The sequence below is a fragment of the Haliotis rufescens genome, unplaced genomic scaffold (genome assembly GCF_023055435.1).
Source record: "Haliotis rufescens isolate VD_foot unplaced genomic scaffold, xgHalRufe1.0.p SCAF_4, whole genome shotgun sequence".
NCBI classification, from domain to species: Eukaryota; Metazoa; Mollusca; class Gastropoda; order Lepetellida; family Haliotidae; genus Haliotis; species Haliotis rufescens.
In genome coordinates, this window is record NW_025964112.1 from 48,445,781 (window position 1) to 48,468,426 (window position 22,646).

Consider the following 22,646-nt stretch of genomic DNA (forward strand, 5'->3'; position numbering starts at 1 on the left):
AGATGACCGACCACGTAGTTGAAGACCAAGGGTCACAACCCGACGCCAGGATCGTCAGATTGTGCGACAGCATCTTCAAGATCGCTTTGTTACTGCTTTGGAAACTGTTCGACAGACCATGGGGACACACCAGCGACACATTAGTGCGGACACCGTGCGTCGACGATTGACAAGCAGACACCTCCACTGTCACAGGCCACACCGAGGACCCATTCTGACACCACGTCATCGCCGGGACCGTCTTCAGTGGGCAACACAGCACCAGCAGTGGAGAAGAGTCCTCTTCTCAGACGAGAGCCGTTACTGTATCTCAACAGCAGATGGCAGAGAGAGAGTCTGGTGACGCCGTGGGGAACGTTATTCGGATGATTTTGTCGTTGAGAGAGACTCGTGGGGTGGTCCGAGCATCATGCTGTGGGATGGAATATTGGTCTTGCACAGAGGGTCGGCCCTGTGGTCTTCCAGAACATCCGTCAAGAGAGAGGCAATGGTACCACAGCAGCTCGGTGCATTGACCAAGTCTTGAGACCACACGCCATACTTCATTTGGCACGTCGACGCAACCACGAGTTTCAGCGTGATAACGCCCGTGCCCACACTGCGAGAGCACAAAGAGACTTCCTCCAGCAGAATAGCATCAGAACCATGCAGTGGTCTGCCCTCAGTCCTGATTTACATCCCATTGAGCACCTGTGGGACGAGATTCAAAAACGGCTGAATGACGTCCGACAAAGGCCGACAACTGCAGCTGAACTGCGTCAGGCGTTCCTAAGAGTGTGGGCTAAAGTGTCTATGGCCTTCATCAACCGCCTCATCCATTCCATGTTTCGACGTTGCACGGCAGTCATCAATGCACATGGCGGACACACGAGATATTAGCTTGTGATGCAATTTTCTCAGACTAGTGTTGTGTTTCACTTTAAGAACATTTGACACTTTAATTTCAACCTTGATGATCAGTTTTGCCAAGTTTCATCGTTTTAATATGTCTCAAAGTATGTTTACAGTGTTAGGAGAAATAAGGTTTCTCATATATCTATCCATGGTGACGTTTCTTTTGCGGTTCAGTATATATGCTCTCTGCCTCATGGCATGCATTCACCTGATGAATGAGTAAGCATATACTCCGAAACGTTGTGTTCCGCATAATAAAGAAGTTGACATCCATATATTCTCTTCCTTAAAATCACTTTATTAGTTCACAATTAATCAACCACAAATATTCTTTGAAGTGAAATGTAAGTTAAACTAATGACAAAACACATTAAGTAATAACATGTAATCTGGCATCCAAAGAGCCAACTTTACAAAACTTCAATCAATTTATAGGATAAGATGTTGATAAAAATATTGATAAAATTTGTGAAACTTAATACGCGCGGTGTTCCGATTTATTTATGAGCTTGAGCAAGACTGTGATTGGTGAAAAACACAAATTAACTGGATCAGCTACTTTTTTATCTGAAAAGGCATCTTCTTTCGTTATTAACACTTCATTTGTTGCAAATTTACGCTTCCATCGTCTCGTGCCAAAAATAGCTGACAGCATTTTTCCGTCCTTTTGAAAAGCTTCCGACGCCTTAACTGGATGTATAATGAAGCTGTCCCCCCTGTATGGTAGCGTGTGTGGGTGTTGTCAGTGACGTTGCAGTTGGGGTTGGTCAATGATGGTCATTTGATAAATCAAGGGGGAGTGGCATGCGGATGGTTATTTATTTTGATACACTGGGGCAGTTGTATGTAAGTATTTTGATAAATTAAGGGACAGTATTATTTGGATGGTAGTAATTAAAGGGCACGGGTGGTCAATTCGTCTAAACCCTATGAAAGGTTGCATCCCTAAGGCGTGCACAAAACCTCCGATCCTGGGTTCGAATCCCAGTTTGGCCCTGATTTAAAATGTTTCTAGGTGTATCAACATTGTCAGGAAATTCGGAGTGAAACGGCTGTGGGTATGGTGCTGACAAACCCAAGAACATCATCAGTTCAAATCGTAGATTCGAACCCATGAACATTCATGTAGGATTCTGGCACGACTAAGGCAAGATTCCTAAACGTCGGGTATCATAATGAATAACGTCTTTCTTTACGACGGGGGGCGGTCGGGTAGCCTAGTGTTTAAAGCGTCACGCCGAAGATCAGGGTTCGATTCCCGACATGGGTACAATGTGTGAAGCCCATTTCTGGTGTCCCCCGCCGTGATATTGCTGGAATATTGCTAAAAGCGGCGTAAAACCATACTCACTCACTCACTCTTTACGACGGTATATGAATATTTAGATTAACCCGGACGAAGTGCATATATACATGTACGGTTTAATACCCATCAAGAACAATTCAGTTTAACTGCATAATTTTTCAATGGAGATTCAGGAACCTTAATCTTATCGATCGGTTGTCACTTGTGAGGCAGGATACGCTCATCCTCTTGCTAACGCCTGATATCATACGTATCTGCATACACATTCAACACATAAGCACATCCTTATGATAAAGTCGGAATCCTACAATGGACTCTGCTTTTAGCAGAGGTTTCTTATGATAATAGAAGTGGTTTTGTCGCTTTATGAAAGGGGACCGCCTCCGTGGTCTAGTGGTAGAGCGTCCACCCGGAGAGCGGAAGGTCCGGGGTTCGATCCCCGGCCGTGTCATACCAAAAGACGTTAAAAGATGGTACTTGTTGTAACCCTGTCTGGCGCTCGGCGACCGCCTCCGTGGTCTAGTGGTAGAGCGTCCGCCCGGAGAGCGGAAGGTCCGTGGTTCGATCCCGGGCCGCGTCATACCAAAAGACGTTAAAAGATGGTACTTGTTGTTACCCTGTCTGGCGCTCGCCATTAACGGGGTTAAAGCAAGGACTGGTCGGCTCGGAGTCAGTATACTGTGTCTGAGTTGGGTATTCATGTTAAACTGCGGCATGGTATCTCAGTGTGCCAGCACTATAAATCGGCATCAGTCCGGTCTAGTACAAGCAGCCACACACACACACACGTGCATGCACGTCGCTATATAAGTGCAATAATCTTGGACGCGACCTTAAACCCCATTTCACCTCACCTTCACCTCTGGCGCTCGGCATTAAGGGGCTAAAACAAGGACTGGTCGACTCGGAGTCAGTATAATGTGTCTGAGTGGGGTATTCATGTTAAACTGCGCCATGGTATCTCAGTGGGCTAGCACTATAAATCGGCATCAGTCCGGACTAGTACAAGCAGCCACACAAACACACACACGTACATGCACGTCGCTATATAAGTGCAATAATCTTGGACGCGACGTTAAACCCCATTTCACCTCACCTTTTATGAAAGGGAGAAGTAAGTCTCATATGAAGCCCATGCTATTGGACTGATCACACGCTAACAACACGCACTGAAGCTGATCAAAGATTAAATATACCTTATCTTAAACTGAAAACTAAAACTACACAAAACTATGTGTATGGTGAGTGAGATTGGTGTTACGCCGCTTATAGCAATATTCTAGCAAAACCACGGCGGGGGAGACGAGAAATGGGCTTCACACATTGTGCTCATGTGGGGAATCGAACCCGCGCCTTCGGCGTGACGAGCAAATGCTTTAACCACTAACTACCCCCAACGCCCCTCACCGTGTACATCTTGTGGAGAAAAATGTACACGGTGATACATATCTACGACTATGTGTCATATATATTTGAACATGCAAAAATGGAATTTTAGCAAGTGTAGGTTTCGATTCACCATATATGAAAAATAACCATCCAGTGAAATCCCCTTAAAACATAAAGAACAAATGTCGCTTTATTTATACACGTTCCAAATCAGTAACTGTCCGGAAGCCGAGTTTTCATTGTGTTACTGGTTTCAATGTGTTGTTATCTATGCCATATCCCATATATTAAGACAATCCTCACCGGGGCGGAGGGTAGCCAAGTGGTTAAAGCGTTCGCACGTCATGCTGAAGGGCATGGCTACAATATTTTGCTCGAACCATTTCATTTCGAAGTCAAGTTTCTTTCCATTGCAAACATATGCGAAGACCTACACTTTGCCATTGCTCCCCATTTCTCGCGTCCCCCGCCGTGTTGAAAGCGGCGTAAAATCATACTCACTCACTCTGATTCTTACCGGTGCTACCTGGTGAAGCAACACCTAAAACTATGAAGTGTATAGATTTGGATGAAGCGTTCTTCCCCATGAATCATGCCATACACGCCGATTTCACTGATAACAAACGAAAACTGATACGAGAAAAGGTTATTCCTCAGATGACTCATTGCGTGACGCGTCAAGAGCAAAGCAGTATCAGTATATCATATCTGGTTAGCCCGTTAGCAACTCATGCATGCTGCTTGCAGATGAAGCATTGGTAAGCAGGGACTTTTACACAATTACCAAATCGTAACTCAGGTGTTGAAAGAAGTCATCCTTGTATATAGATCGCCCCACATTCGATGCAAGGTGGAACGAAATATGTAGGTCTTTGTCATTGTAATTCCTTGCATCTATGAAATTAATCTTTTTACGAGGTATATAATATTAAGTTGCAACAGAATACCGTGTCTTTGTTCTCCGATTGCCTGGTACGATCAGATGATCAATGTCTTCTAGGAGGGTCCGATTACACTGAGTACTTGTTTTGCATTCTTGTAAAAATGAACTCATTTGGGTTAACATCAAATCTATTCTTGGAGACGGGGTTTTGGTAGTCTTGTGGTTGAAGCGTTCGCTCATCACGCCGAAGGCCCGGGTTCGTTCCCCATGTGGGTAAAATGTGTGAAGCCTTGTGCTGGTGTTTGCTTCATACGGCGTAAAACCATACTCACTCACTCACTGATCTTGGAACGGGCATTCCAAGACGGGTCGTCTCTATCTAACCACTGACTGGAATCGAAAATATCTATGGGTAAATACATGTTTGATTCCTTACTCTTTGGATTGCCCCGCCGTGACCCTACCGTTCTGGTTCTGGCCCTCTTAGTGTACACCGTAATTGAACACCAGTCCTTCTAAACACCCTGGAGATCATTTTCTATCCTAATGTCAACTGATGCATGAAACAAATTAAATTGTTTCATGATTTGTTTCAATGTAGCTCTGAAAATCAGGAATTGTATCCAATGATAGAAACTATTATTATGCATTAAACATTGTGTGAAGTTGCTGTTGACTTGCCGTACAGTGACCTACAGTACCAGTTTCGACCAACTCACTATCAACAAAGGCCTGTCGCGCTGTTTCATCCACTCTAATGTCATGTACCCCCTCTCTCCCAGTACCTGTACTGTTGAGTGTGTATGGTTTTACGCCGCTTTAAGCAAACTTCAAGCAATAACACAGCGGGGGAAATTGCCTTCACACATTGTACCCACGTGGGAAATCGAACCCGGGTCTTCGGCGCGATGAGCGTACGCTTCAACCACTAGGCTACCACACCGCCCCTAACTGTACTGTTGAAAGTCGTAAAAGAGATCAAGTTATAGGAAGGACTCAAATATGTTAGTATGTCGCATACTTCTGTGATTGTCCCGTTGTGCTGATTGTAGTGAACGGTGTGTTATATATCTACAACTTCTACGTTGAAGCAGTGTACATCCCTTAAAGCTTACACGGTGCGATGGAAGTGAGCCCGCATGCCGTGCACCAATAGCGGATGAGGAGATATGCTGATTTGATTCCCTCGCTACATGACCACATATTAAACCAGGTCCTGCGAAATGAATCTGCATGCACTGGCACGACCAGCTATATCCGTACCTCACAACCATAGATAACTCCAATAGAATAAGAGTGTGAGTGAGTTGGGTTAAACGCCGCTTTTAACAGTATTCCAGCTATATCACGGCGTGTCAGCTTAATGTGGGAGGAAAGCCTGTGATGCAGGTCTTAGACGTTTACCACTTCGGTGAAACCCACGAGCACGGGTAAGGTTCTGACAAACCTGGAAACATAATCGGGGTGAACTGGGATTCAAACCTACAGTCATAGGTTTCTACACAGCGAATTGCGTCGCCTTAGACGTCCGGGCCACCCGTGCCCCAAACCAAATAGAAACCGGCAAGTGGAAGGAACATGTATTTAATATACAGGACTCTGTGAATTATGAAAAACGCGATTGGTGATGAGTTTCATTTTAATATCGTTTCCCATTTTCATGATAATAGAAAGTGACATACCACATTATTACACACAATTAATAACACACACACACACACACACACACACACACACACACACACACACACACACACACACACACACACACGCACACGCACACGCACAAACATACACAACACCACACAACACCACACCACACCACCGTCGCAACCTTGATATATTCTAAAATACATTGAATGATTAGACTTGAACCAACAAGCCTTGGGATCTACACGCCTTGATGTATTAGTTATGTACACTGAGAGATTAGGGATTAGGGAGGGATCTACACGCCTTGGTGTACTAGTTATGTACACTGAGATATTAGACAAGGATGTTCACGCCTTGATGAATGAATGAATGAATGAATGAATGAATGATCTTTTTTTTCTCAATTAATTTCGGAGAGAGATATTAGACAAGGATGTTCACGCCTTGATGCACTAGTTATGTACACTGAGAGATTAGACAGGAATCTACACGCCTTGATGTACTGGTTATGTACACTCAGAGATTAGACAAGGATGAACACGCCTTGATGTACTAATTATGTACTCTCAGAGATTAGACAAGCATCTACACGCCTTGATGTACTAGTTATGTACGCTCAGAGATTAGACAAGCATCTACACGCCTTGATGTACTAGTTATGTACACTCAGAGATTAGACAAGGATGAACATGCCTTGATATACAAGTTATGTACACTCAGAAATTAGACAAGGATGAACATGCCTTGATGTACTAGCTAGTTATGTACACTGAAAGATTAGACAAGGATGAACATGCCTTGATGTACTAGTTATGTACACTCAGAGATTAGACAAGGATGAACACGCCTTGATATACTAGTTATGTACACTCAGAGATCAGACAAGGATGAACATGCCTTGATGTACTAGCTAGTTATGTACACTCAGAGATTAGACAAGGATGAACATGCCTTGATGTACTAGTTATGTACACCCAGAGATTAGACAAGGATGAACATGCCTTGATGTACTAGTTATGTACACTCAGAGATTAGACAAGGATGAACATGCCTTGATGTACTAGTTATGTACACTGAGAGATTAGACAAGGATGAACACGCCTTGATGTACTAGTTGTGTACACTCAGAGATTAGACAAGGATGAACATGCCTTGATGTACTAGCTAGTTATGTACACTGAGAGATTAGGCAAGGATGAACATGCCTTGATGTACTAGTTATGTACACTCAGAGATTAGACAAGGATGAACACGCCTTGATGCATAAGCTATGTATACTGAGAGATTAGACAAGGATCTGCACACTTTAATGTACTAAAAATGACTCTTCCGTACACTGACATATGAGACAAGAACCTACATGACTTGATGCACTAGATATAACCACACCGTACACTAACCGATGAGACAAGAACCTGCATGGCTTGATACAATAGATATGACCACTCTGTCCACTGACTGATGAGACAAGAACCTACATGGCTTGATACACTAGATATGACCACAGCGTCCACTGACCGATGAGACGAGAACCTACATGATCATGACTTGATACACTAGATATGACCACACCGCACACTGACTGATGAGACAAGAACCTACATGACTTGATGCACAAGATGTCACCACATCGTTCAATGACTGATGAGACAAGAACCTACATGGCTCGATGCACTTGCAATGACCACACTGTCTACTGATTGATGAGACAAGAACCTACATGGATTGATGCACATGCAATGACCACACCGTCTACTGATTGATGAGAAAAGAACCATTATGACTTGAACCAAGAGATATAACCACATCGTTCAATGACTGATGAGACAAGAACATACATGACTTGATGCACTAGATATAACCATACTGTACACTAACTGATGAGACAAGAGCCTACATGACTTGATACAATCGATATAACCACACTGTACACTAACTGATGAGACAAGAACCTACATGACTTGATACACTAGATATGACCACTCCGTCCACTGACTGGTGAGACAAAAACCTACAAGACATGATGCACTAGATATAACCACACTGTACACTAACCGATGAGACAAGAACCTACATGGCTTGATACACTAGATATGACCACACCGCACACTGACCGATGAGACGAGAACCTACATGACTTGATACACTAGATATGACCACACCGCACACTGACTGATGAGACTAGGACCTACATGACTTGATGCACAAGATGTGACCACATCGTTCAATGACTGATGAGACAAGAACCTACATGGCTCGATGCACTTGCAATGACCACACCGTCTACTGATTGATGAGACAAGAACCTACATGGCTTGATGCACTTGCAATGACCACACCGTCTACTGATTGATTAGACAAGAACCATTATGACTTGAACCAAGAGATATAACCACATCGTTCAATGACTGATGAGACAAGAACCTACATGACTTGATGCATTAGATATTTTATGACCTCGCCGTACACTGACTGATGAGAAAAGAACATACATGACTTGATGCATTAAGTATGACCACACCGCACACTGACAGATAAGACAAGAACCTACATGACTTGATGCATTAGATATGACCACACTGCACACTGACAGATAAGACAAGAACCTAAATGACTTGATACACTAGATATGACCACTCCGTCCACTGACTGATGAGACAAAAACCTACAAGACATGATGCACTAGATATAACCACACTGTACACTAACCGATGAGACAAGAACCTACATGGCTTGATACACTAGATATGACCACACCGCACACTGACTGATGAGACTAGGACCTACATGACTTGATGCACAAGATGTGACCACATCGTTCAATGACTGATGAGACAAGAACCTACATGGCTCGATGCACTTGCAATGACCACACCGTCTACTGATTGATGAGACAAGAACCTACATGGCTTGATGCACTTGCAATGACCACACCGTCTACTGATTGATTAGACAAGAACCATTATGACTTGAACCAAGAGATATAACCACATCGTTCAATGACTGATGAGACAATAACATACATGACTTGATGCATTAGATATTATATGATCTCGCCGTACACTGACAATTGGAACAAGAACCTACATGACTTGATGCACTAGATATAACCACACTGTACACTAACTGATGAGACAAGAACCTACATGACTTGATACAATAGATATAACCACACTGTACACTAACTGATGAGACAAGAACCTACATGACTTGATGCATTAGATATTTTATGACCTCTCCGTACACTGACTGATGAGAAAAGAACCTACATAACTTGATTCATTAGATATTTTATGACCTCGCCGTACACTGACTGATGAGAAAAGAACATACATGACTTGATACAATAGATATAACCACAATGTACACTGACAGATAAGACAAGAACCTACACGACTTGATGCACTATGCAAAACCACACTGAACACTGATTGATGAGTCAAAAACCTAATTGACTTGATACAAGAGATATGACCACTCCGCCCACTGACTGATGAGACAAGAACCTACAAGACATGATACAATAGATATAACCACTCCATTCACTGACCGATGAGACAAGAACCTACAAGACATGATACAATAGATATAACCACTCCATTCACTGACAGATGAGACAAGAACCTACAAGACATGATACAATAGATATGACCACTTCGTCCACTGACTGATGAGACAAGAACCTACAAGACATGATACAATAGATATAACCACTCCATTCACTGACAGATGAGACAAGAACCTACAAGACATGATACAATAGATATGACCACTCCGTCCACTGACCGATGAGACAAGAACCTACAAGACATGATACAATAGATATAACCACTCCATTCACTGACCGATGAGACAAGAACCTACAAGACATAAAACAATAGATATGACCACTCCGTCCACTGACCGATGAGACAAGAACCTACAAGACATGATACAATAGATATGACAACTCCATTCACTGACCGATGAGACAAGAACCTACAAGACATAAAACAATAGATATGACCACTCTATTCACTGACCGATGAGACAAGAACCCACAAGACATGATAGAATAGATATAACCACTCCATTCACTGACCGATGAGACAAGAACCTACAAGACATAATACAATAGATATGACCACTCCGTCCACTGACTGATGAGACAAGAACCTACATGGCATGATACAATAGATATGACCACTCCGTCCACTGACCGATGAGACAAGAACCTACAAGACATGATACAATAGATATGACTACACCGTACACTGACCGATGAGACAAGAACCCACATGACTTGCTGCACTAGCACTAGTCACGATTTGACCACACAGACCACTGACTAACGAGACAAGAACGTACATGACTTCTTGCACTAGATATGACCACACCGTTAACTGACCGATAAGACAGGAACCTATACGACTTACTGCACTAATTTTGACAACACAGAACACTGACTGTTGAGGCAAGTACCTACATGACCTTATGCACTAGATATGATATGACCACACCGTACCTTGACTGATGAGACAAGAACCTACATGACCTGATGCACCAGTGGGCATTAAACGATACTGTACTACGAAGCATTATCACATGTAATTAATAATATATTAGTGTAAACAACTTGTAACATTCAATTATTGCACTCGGTATGCCTCCGCGCATATTGACGGAGCGGGGGGCAACCCAACTAAGATGATTCGCTTGGTGTTATCTATTCACACCTTCATCTCACCTACTCAAGATTATCTCATAACAAACTCAAAACCTTTTATCTGTACATCTGCACGGTTTGGTTCGCACAATATTTCTATGAATAAGACAAGATCCGCGCCCCAAAACGAGTCCCTGAGTGTCATGCGTGAGAATGGTTTTACGCCGTTTTTAGCATTAGCCCGTCAAAATCCCGGTGGATCTCACAAAAAACGGGCTTCACATATTATTCCTGTGAATCGAACCCGGGTGTCCGGCGTGACGAGTTAACGCTTGAACCACTCGGCTACCCACCTCCCCACTGTTGCAGGACTCGAGAGACTTCAAGCAGCAAACTGAATACGGAGTTATCGATTTTACAAGAGAAATATACATGACCAATTATCTAATGACCATGTCTGGATGTGTTCTTTTGACAGTAACAACACCTAAGGTGCATACTCATCACTCACGACCAGGGAATTTCCTCGAACTGGTTGGTTTCCTCACACACATTAAACTCGATCCTCAAATATGTTTCCATATCAGTTTCAAGACGCATGTGGAGTAATGACTATTTTGAAGTTATTTCTTTGAAGAAAGCAGCAAATTAGTTTAAATTAATATTGTTATATTCGTGAACTCTTCTGAAAAGATAGCTTGACTCGTGACATACAAGAATGACATATCTTTCCTACCTTCAATGTCCCAAGTGACGTTCCTCTCAAATTACGTATTGCTGTCTGAGGCAGGGGGAATTGACGTGGTATTTATGCATGATTCAGAACACCGTATGTTCCTCTTAAAAGCTTTAATGGTCAGTGTCTGATGGCATCGCCCCTATCCTGCCATTCTTCGAAAATTGCAATCACTGATCATATTAATATTTAATATATTTCCAAATATTACCCGCCGGGATCGTGTACATAACTCTGAAACACAATACTGGTTGTCCATAGTTTTATAAATTTCAATGCTCACTGTTTGCGAAGAGATAATCGGTTCTTTGGAACACCCTGTGGGTGGTTTGAAAGTTCTTGCTCAAAAGGTGTTTGATCAGGGTTAGAACAATCAAGGCTTTTGTGAAGCTTTCAAAAATTGTTGTGGTAGACATGTGGAGGCCATTCCAAATTTGACGCATCGGTGACCAAAATGATGTCAGATGCAATTCTGTTTTTGAATTGTACAATATGTTTCCGTGATTTTTCAGGTGAACATTTGACTTGTCTGAGCAGATATTTGGGTAAGGTGATTAAGTCAGCTTCTATCTAGCATCAATGAATCACAATCTTTATTTGTTTTCTCTGTCTTTTTGACGCCGCACTAACGCAATATTCCAACAGTATAACATCGGCCTGTAAATAATCGCGTTTGGAAAAGACAAACAAGTGATTGATATTATGAGCATCACACATCTCCGAGCCTGACCACCTGATCAATTAAGCCGCCTCGCTGTTGCTTGTCAAGCAACACTGGAAATATACAATGAAGGACGTCAATTAACTCAAGGAATGTAGCGATAGTATTCATACCACAGAAGCTATATCTCCAACAAGCCTTAGAGGCGGTCGCGCTGTGTGGGGATCCGCTAAATGTGGGTTTTAGTCCTGGATCCGTTCCGCTTATGACTATCTGTCGCGAAAAAGTGAGCGTATCCTGCCCCACCGTTTGTACCCGTCACAATATCGAGCAAGAGCGGGTCAATTGTTTACCTGATTAAACACGGGAACACATAATACAAGTCAAAATAGGGAATTGCATCGGACATCATTTTTGTTACTGATGCGTTAAATTAGGAAATGTTCTGCACCTACAATATAACTGTTTGAAAGCTTTACTTAGGCCTTGAATGTTGTAACCCTGAGTGAGTGAGTAAAAGTAAGAGTCGCCTGCACACCCTAGACTAATATATGGTCAGTTCCTAACGGAGATGCAAGGCGTTATACCAAACTAATATAAAGGCTGTTTACCTTTATCAAATATCTATTATGACTGTTTCTGCTATAGCGTTTATATTGGTTGTTTTACACCAACCATTCGGCTTCTGTTGCCTTCGTCTCATCCCCTTTCACCTCAAAATGTGACTGCGGGGAAGTCAAATACATTGTTCGTAAGGTTCATGACGAATGAGATCGAATACCTATCTGAAGATCAGATCGGGAATAGTATTTAATCGGATCCACTGAACTGCAAGTCCCGGAAAAAAACCTTTCCAAAGATAACGTCATTGTCAGTTGCTTGCTGTCAAACACAAGTGAGCGTGGTCAATTTGATATCACTCTAGGAGAGAGTTAATAAAATCCTTTTGTAACTGCCTAAAATTCATAGCATCACCGGAAAGGTGTTAATCAAACTACACGCCGAAACTACGATGCATGTTGACAATGCGAGCCTTTACAGCTAGTGCTAAACGAGATATTTAATTATTCATCCCAGGCGCAGCGTTTTACTGTGTGACGGCGGATTTGGGTGGGTCAGTTTATTGTCATGCAAATCAACAGCGTTTCACACATCCATAAAAATATTGAGAGTGTCAATTGTCTAAATAGAACTCTTATTGAATAATTGTAGGAACGGGAAAACAGGCAATTTCCGTACTTCAATTTCAAGAGTGCTATTACCCAGAGTGCATGTCTGCTTCCGGTCTGGCGCAGTAAGCGGATATTCCCGATCGGAGAATTCTCTCTTGTTTTCCGCTAATGTGGAATCACTTCAGAAACGTATTGATCACAACATAAAAAACAATATTTGCATGTTATGTTTCGATTAGTCCCTGCTAAATGTAGAAGTGATATTACATATACGATTAAAAAGGAAGCAATGTCGGCATAGTCAAATGGTGATAATTCGACCTTCAAAAGGATATTTTTGAATTACAAGGAGTTACACTTTTGAGAATTAATCAGGTGAGGTGAGGTGAAATGGGGTTTAGCGTCGCGTTCAAGATTAAAGCAATTATATAGCGACATATTTACACGCTTGTGCAAGCCTGAATGAGCAGAGGGGTCTAAGCCCACCATTTTTTCCCAACCGAATTTCTTTTATCTACATCTTTTGCTCCATTGGCCAACATCTACATACATACAAGTATTTGCTGCGAAATTAAGTTTAGAATAAATATTTTTGCAAATGCATTTGTTTAGATTCATTAACATATGTTTTAATTGTCTCTCGTAAAGAATCGGAATAAGTGCCGTCAACAACATGAGTCGAATGGACTGCTCCTCCCCCATCCCCAACCCCAAAAAGGACCACCCACCCCCGCACCCCCCACCCACTGAGGTACAAATACTGCGTCAGGCAGTGTAATAAGTACCATATATGGACATAGAAATCAAGTCTAAGTGTGGGTGGGTGGGGATGGGGAGGATGTGTGGGGGTGGGGAGGATGTGTGGGGGTGGGGAGGATGTGTGGGACGGGGGGGGGAGGACGTGTGTGGGGGTTGGAGGAAGTGTGGGGGTGGGTGGAGTGGGTGTATTGTCCAGACCTATGCCGGTTTTACAGCTCAACATGGATACTCCACTCAGACACTTAGTCTTTATTGTACCACCTTAATGTTAAGCGCCAAGCAGGGCAACATCAAGGACCATTTTGGTAAAACGTGGCCAGGGGTTTACGAACCTGATGTCGATTTCGTTACGCGATTCTATTAGATTGAGCATTGACTCCTTAGTCCAGCCAAACTATAACTTCATAATTCCAGCCTAGTCTGGCAAAGGTGGAAACTGGATTTGTATAGTCAGTTAACTCCCTTGCCTCGGGAAGATGTATTTCAACTATATCACGCTGACCTGTAAACAGGAATTCCGGTGAAGATTTGTCCCTAACAACCACTGCTGGTCGTTAGAGGTGATTTAATGGATAGGTGGTCAGGCTCGGTGACTTGGTTGATGGCGTGTCAACCTACCCCGATGGCGTTGATCGTTGTTCATAATATCAATCACTGTATTGTCTGGTCGAGACTCAATTACAGGCCGCCTTTATATAGCTGGAATATTGTGAAGTGCGGTGTTAAATACTAGTAAGAAATACATCCACATATACCTTACCTGTAACAGTCGTGTGATGTCCCACCCTTACATAATATGTCAGGTATTCTTGGACTTAAACAGCAACGCCGTAAAAATATTGCCGTGCAAGAGAAAGTATACACCCAAGTTTGATTGTGGATAAAAATGATACAAACAAGAAATGGTTATTCAATGGTGATGTATTTGATACGGGTGGGACGGATGGCTTTGGACCTTAGGTTTGTATTGTATCGGCGACTGGTTTAAAGCTGTTAACGTTTTAATTACGTCTGTAAGTTATTGGTCGCATCCAATTGCATACTTTCTTTTGCCCGGCATTTATATTTCAAACCATTATGATTCTGTCACATGCATCCAAATTGATTAATGGATATAAAAGTACTGAATAAATGTGAAAAACGCACCCTCCATGTAATTATAGCTTAATCTCAGTTCGGATATCATGCCTTGAAACTTTATACAATAATGACATTGTCTGAATGATTAATAATTCACAACCGTCAATTCATATTTTTATTTGTCCCTTAGGATCTCAGTGACAACACAACAATAGTCTGAACATTTGTATGTTGTCATACTGAGTGTTATATCTCTTGCCATATGTCTGTCATTGTTCCGTGTCACCATAGTTCATCGCCATACGCCTTAATGACCATTGGCTCCATCAGGTTGCCATGTCGTGATTAAAGCAACCATACCTCCACGCTTAATGTTCCGCTCTCACAGTACTGTTCATTGTTCGTTACGGACCGACTGCAGTGCACCCGTCAAATAGATTACGCTGTAACATGGTGTAATTCACGAACCCAGCATGTCACAATATAGGAAAGAATATGACAAAGCCGGGCCGGATGCGACTGTATTCAGAGAATATCAAAGGTTGGCCAACACCATTGAACGCGGGAGTGATATTTTCATGGAGGATGTGGGCATTATCTATGAATGATTTCCTACAAGAGACCCCCGTGGGGATTCAGGTGAAGGATTGGTCCACATGGCCAGTGTCCCTCGAGCAAACCAAGGAACCGGGGATTGGATGGTCAGTGTGATCTGTTGATTGTGTGTTCGACAGCGTGGGTCATTTATGCATTTACTACTCCTAATAATAATGGCCAAGTCGTCATCCCCTCTTTATACAGCAAGGAACTATGCAAAATCATGTAAAACGCAACAGAAAAATAAAAATTATATTTAAAAACTAATTTGCATAATATTTAATGATCAAGCATGTTCAAAGAGCTACATTATTACCCCGGTCAATGGATCAGTGTGTACACGATTTACATTGTCAGGTCTCTTGGGGAGGATACAAATATACCTGTGAGGCGCTGGAATATTATCATTCCACATCTCATCCCACGAGGTATCTATTCCCTAGGTGAGCATGGATACATTTCGAATAAAGTTATTTGCCTGAGAAGATACCACAGCCCGAAGCCCCATCCCATTGCAAATGAACAATATTTCGATGTTCTATAACCGATGTTATACTGTATATGTTTTTGTTTGTTTGATTGTTTGTTTGTTGTTTAATGCCGCACTCAGCAATATTCCAGCTATATGACGGCGGTCTGTAAATAATCGAGTCTGGACCAGACAATCCAGTAATTGACATCATGATCATCGATCTACGCAATTGGAATCGATGACATGCATCAACCAAGTCATCGAGATTGACCTCCCGATCCCGTTAGTCGCCTCTTCCGACAAGCATGGTCGCCTTTTACGGCAAGCATGGGTTGCTGAAGACCTATTCTACCCCGGATCTTCACGGGTTGCTGTACATGTGCATGTAGTTGCCGTCTACACAACGTCCTATTCCACTGGCATCGAGGGAGTACATTTTAGACTATCACTTGGTCGTTGGAAGGAAGGGCGATTCGTCTTAAGTATCAACGTTAGCGCAGCGCCAACAATAACAGTTTCTTTCCCCCACTCTGAAGAGTATAAAATTTCGACCCAAGCGACTCTTTAAAGTTTAGCATTAGGAATTTACACGACTTCTTTATATTCATCACTCCCGCTTGACGAGTACTTAAACTTGTAGCCAGATGCATTAAGAAATTGTACAGTCTTGAATCGAAGGCATGTCGTGCAGAATTCTTCTCCCTACTCTTGCTAACGACTGAAAAGACTGCGTCTGATTCATTTGGAGATATCTAATAACTTAAAGTTACAGGGTTTACAAAGGTTAAGAAATTAAACACGTTGAAAACACGTATGATATGCAATATGGTTTAAGGTCCGTTTTGCAAGTTCGACAAGAAATCTTGATGAAGAAGATTTCGTACTTTATCATTCAGGTCATCGCGAGCTATTCTGTACCTGAGAAAGCGATGATCAGAAGAGCAGAACGCAGGTTCACTAAAGTTTGATATGACAATTCATTCACTTTTGTTTGATAAATAGCATCAAAATATTTTGCATAATTCTGAATTACTCCTGTCAGCAATATTAGTACCACAACGAGTAGTCTTACCATCCTAACGATTATTCCAATTAGGAACGAAATCGTAGGGGAGCATTCTCACAGTCGTCAAAATGAAATAGGAGTGGTTTTCATATTTAATCATTAATTGGTTTGGGTAAAATGAAACTATAACTTGAGGGAGTGACTGTACTAACTCATCATTACTGCTTCTCTTATGGTACATATTAAAATCAATTGCATTTATTATTTCTAATAGTTACTAATGATATATAATCATATCAGAGATTGGTTCGTTTGTTGTTGAACACAGGATCCAGATTCTTCAGCCACGGCTATCCGTGCATGCCGCTTTTCACTTCGTAGCTGTACATGATGAATATTTTATATTGATGAATATTCAAATTGAACGCATTCTAGTACATTAGTGTTAGCGATTGTGGATTGCATTAAGATATCTCCTCAATATAATTTACATTAAAGACGATTTAACAAACTTAATAGGACTGGGAGAAAAGAATAATGTGATGCCTTCAATTATCATTCATGCAAAATATATACATTTATTGCTTTTTCATGTTGGTAACATCATATTATATCAAGAACAAACCATTATCCATACTATCCCGATTTCGTTGTGGGCTTGGAACGCTCTGTTACTGTCAGCGCCCAGGGCAGTGATCGTTTATTCATAAATATCACAAGGCTTAAAGATCTGTGTATCTACAATGTTCAACTTCATGTCCCTGCAGTCAGAGTGAGTGAGTGAGTGGGTATGGTTTCACGCCGCTTTTAGCAATATTCCAGCTATATCACGGCGGGGGATACCAGAAATGGGCTTCTCACATTGTACCCATGTCGGGATTCGAACCCGGGTCTTCGGCGTGACGAGCGAACGCTTTAACCACTAGGCTACCCGACCGGCCCCCTGCAGTCAGAGAAGATCCTTAGTTCGTATATTGATAATATAATGGTATGCTATTGGGTTGTTGGAGGTAACACGAGGTAACTTTGCTTGATTTGATTTTCTCATATTCTTTTTTTTTTCTCAAATTCGTCAGGGACTAAATTGAAATGTCACTCATACTTTGCAAATGTTTGAATACTGTAAACAACCTTTGTCGGTTCTAAAGTCTGCTATATAACACTTACAATTTATTTACGCAAATTTTATCCAGTCATTTTTCAAGGTGATTGTAAATATCCCTTTCCATATCTTGTTTTGCACTTAGCGATTCTAAATGCATCTGTAGAAAAGATCCGACGCTGGTTGCAATTATACAAACATCGCTATCTGTGATCGCGAAGATGAAAATGATCAATACGTGCCTGGAAGCTACAGACACTGTCCTCATACTTTGGTCAAAAACTTTACATTGATATTGAAATGTTCAGACGAGAGACCTTTTGGATCATAGCAACAAAAGAGTTGGGTCAGATCTATGAAACATATACGTAGCACATGATTGAATAATTATTCTTCTAAACTAAACTTTCGACAGAAGAGTGCCATTACTTTCAAATTGACGTATCAGTGACAAAAACATTGTTCGATGCAATTCCCTAATTTTACTTGGGCCATTAAATTTTGCTCCCGTGTTTTTTTAAGGTGCACAGTTGCCTTTGCATGTGTTTGTGACGGGTGCCGCTGGTGGGAACTGATACGCTAAACCTTTGCGCGAACACCTGATATCATCACTATTTGACACTTCCGACTCTATCATGAGCATGTGTTTATGAATCACTATCAAATAGAAATGACACCAGGTATTCGCAAAAAGGTGAGCGTATCCGGCCCCACCAGTGGTACCCGTCACAAAAACATGCAAAGGCAAGTCAATTGTTCACCTGAAAAACATGGGAACGTATGGTACAAGTCAAAATAGGGAATTGCATCGGACTTCATTTTTGTCACTGATGCGTCAAATTGGAAATGCCCTCCACATGTCTACCATAAAACGTTTTGAAAGCTTAACTGAGGCCTTGAAAACACGCGTGAAAACGTAATAGACGATTGACATACACGTCTTCTGGAAACATATAAATATAAGTGTAAAATATAAACTGGGCGTGTATCAATGGAAGCAACCAACGTTCCACAGCGTGGGAAACATGGAATTTGTATGATGAAGCAACAGAGGCTTGCAGTCACATTGGTGATGTACCAATCCAACAGGATGATAAGAAAATGAGGAAAGTCACGAAACGGCTTGAATATAGTTGTAGTAGTAGCAGTAGTAGTAGTAGTAGTATCCTCATTCGTTTTCGGGGCGGTCGGGTAGCCTAGTGGTTAAAACGTTCGCTCGTCACGCCGAAGACCCGGGTTTGATTCCCGACATGGGTACAATGTGTTAAGCCCATTTCTGGTGTCCCCCGTGATATTTCTGGAATATTGCCAAAAGCGGCGTAAAACCATACTCACTCACTCACTCATTCGTTTTCAATCGATTCACAATACACTTCTGACTACTGTAGAATCTAAGCTGACTACTGTAGAATCTGACTGTTCCAAAGAGTGTACTCTATTGATACTTCTAGACAAATATGGTCCCTTCGAACCCTCCCATAAACTCTGGAACCATATATGCTTCATCATTTTCGATAAGTCTCCTTGTTCTAAAAGTTTCTTACAGCTTCAGGACTTTATACTGTGCATGACCATTCACAGTATTCGGCATACTGTTATCAATAACTCTTTATTATTAATCTTAAATGTTATTAGCCTCTGACGGAAAACCATTATATAGTTCATTTCTCTATTCATTCTACTAACTAAACGCTTCTGTTGTCATAGAAACATACGGCGTTATTGATTAGTTGATGACGTAGCTGAATTTCAAGTTAACGTCATTGCTGTTCATGTCTGTTAGAACATGTGTCTGCTGCAAATACCGATTAATATATTTCGATCTGCATGTATTTTCATTAGCGCAGTGTTACTGAGAGTTGAGGACAGTGAATTGGAAAATTTCAATTACGTCCTCTAGTTTCAATCCCTTTTAGTACACCATTTGTTTGAGATTGAAGAATATTATGTAAATCTAAATTCTGTAGCATTTAACATTTTTTATATCTAGATCAATGCATAAAGATCCAGGGTGACACAAAAACTATCCTCAAGATTTTCTGAGTGAGCGAGTGAGTTGGGTTACAAGCCGCTTTTAGCGGTATTCTAGTTATATCACGGCGTGTCAGCTTATTGTGAGAGGAAAGCCCGAAGTGATGCAGGTCTCACACGTTTAGCACTTCGGTGAAACCTACGAGCACGGGTATGGTGCTGACAAACCTTGAAACATAATCATAGGTTCTGGCGTGCCCAAGGGACGCAGCTCTGCACAGCGAATCGCGGCGCCTCAGACGACTGGGCCACCCGTGCCCCCACAAGACTTTATGACAAGAGGGAGAACTTCATCTTTCCAACAGTCAACGTTCCCTCTATGTAAATCCTCTAAAGTTTCAAGTATATCGATAATCTGATATCAGTTAAGAACGGCGAAACAGCTTATTCCCATCGACTGTTTTGCTCATATGAAGTACAAATAAAAGAGATTAATGACATCTGTTTCCTATTTACATCGATGCATTTGGATTCCATGTGTAAAAACACTCTCCACAAAACTGCATGACTTCAACTTTCCAACAGTCAACTCTCCTTAAATGTCGAGCATTATTCCAGTCTTCATTCCACAAATTTAGAGGTACAAGTGAGCATACTCTTTCTTCGAAGATTTCAAATAGCGTCATGTAACTATTGCGCTCAAACGTTGTCTGATCAGATCTGTAACATGCACGGCCTTAGTAAAACCTTTTATGGTAGACATATGGAGGGCATTGCCAAATGAGACTCATCGGTGACCAATATGTCTGCTGCAATTCCCTATTTCGACCTGTACCATATGTTCCCGTGTTTGTTCAGCTGAACTTTGTTTTTGTTTTTTGTTGTTTAAAGCCGCACTCAGCAATATTCCAGCTATATGACGGCGGTCTGTAAATAATCGAGTCTGGACCAGACAATGCACTGATTGACATCATGAGCATCGATCCACGCAATTAGGATCGATGACATGCATCAACCAAGTCAGCGAGCCTGACCACCCGATCCCGTTAGTCGCCTTTTACGACAAGCATGGTCGCCTTTTACGGCAAGCATGGGTTGCTGAAGACATATTCTACACCGGAGCTTCACGGGTCTGTTAAGCTGAACAAAAAAGCAGCAACAAAAAACTTGTCTTCCTATGCGTATGAGCGGTACCGTCGATGGGACAGGATACGCCCACCGTTTCGCAACACCTGGTATCCTCACTATTTGACTATGCTTATGATAGTCGGAATCTACAATGGATATTTTTTTTATCTTTATGAAAAAGGTTTTGTCGCTTTTATTGTCCATTTCAAAAACGACATTGTGAATATCAAGTCATCAATTTGCTTCCCACGTATAACTACAATGTGCCAACGCAGGGTGCTCCTTTATACACATGTCTCACAAAACAATTATACGCTAATTCAATTAGAGGAACCTTCCTCCTTTATCTCGCTCAGTCGGGAACAGCACGCGGACATTGTTAGCATCATCAGCAGCAGCTCCTGTGCCACGGGACGGAGAACTCGTGCTGGTAAATGCTCTATCCAGCATTCTCATTACTACAAATTGCGATGACAGGAGTTCACATAAGTTAACCCTCCTACCCCTTCCCTTGTTGAGTTAAACATCCTCTGACTTAGGAAACATATAAAATACAAAAATGTTTATTTGTCAATAGTACATTTACGCATCAAAACGTAATTTTAAGTGTCGAGTTCTTGCCCATTCGCTGAAAAATGTGGAGGTTCTCTTTGTTAACACAGATTGAAAGAATAAGTTTGGCTTAAATAATAATTTTTCATATTATTATTAATATTTACAGATTAAAATAAAAAATGCAGCAAAGAGGGTTTCGGTGATCCTGGCACAGTCAGGCTGGTTAGGCTCATCATCAGCTCAGGGCCCTTGCCACTCTACACGCAGCCCAGACAGCGAATGGGACTTCTCCCAGGAAGCGCTGCCTAGTCAAACCCACCCTGAACTTTTCGGAGAATGTGAAGACTCCCCAAAACTGCAGCCTTCTGCATTACCCAGATTGTCAGAAGGGCTGTATTCTTGGTCGCAAACCGCGGCATTCTCCCAATGTCAGTCAACAGATTGGGAGGTACCAAACCTAAGGCACTGGGAACAATGGGGAGCCGGACACCTTGGTACTTGGGATGCAAGCGTGACATTTCGAAAGCGAGCTCCGCATTTTTGCCATGTTTTTCCTCAATCTTGTCAATGACATTAGTGTCAAAAGGGACAGAAAATTCAATAAATTAAAATGATTTCATTGGCTTTATCAAAAAGG

At 41.8% G+C, this 22,646-nt stretch overlaps 1 protein-coding gene across 4 annotated transcripts in view; it reads right to left on the bottom strand.

Annotated features, from left to right (window-relative positions):
* Positions 1-22,646, bottom strand: part of LOC124151700 — a 63,719-nt gene that overhangs the window by 7,793 nt on the left and 33,280 nt on the right. Inside the window, exon 1 of one of the 4 annotated variants that reach the window (XM_046524316.2) lies at positions 11,507-11,621. The exons of the other annotated variants lie outside the window; for them this stretch is intronic. The gene's annotated coding sequence lies outside the window, so the exon portion shown is untranslated. Of the gene's footprint in view, positions 1-11,506; positions 11,622-22,646 lie in introns of those variants that run through there. 4 annotated transcript variants of the gene reach the window in all.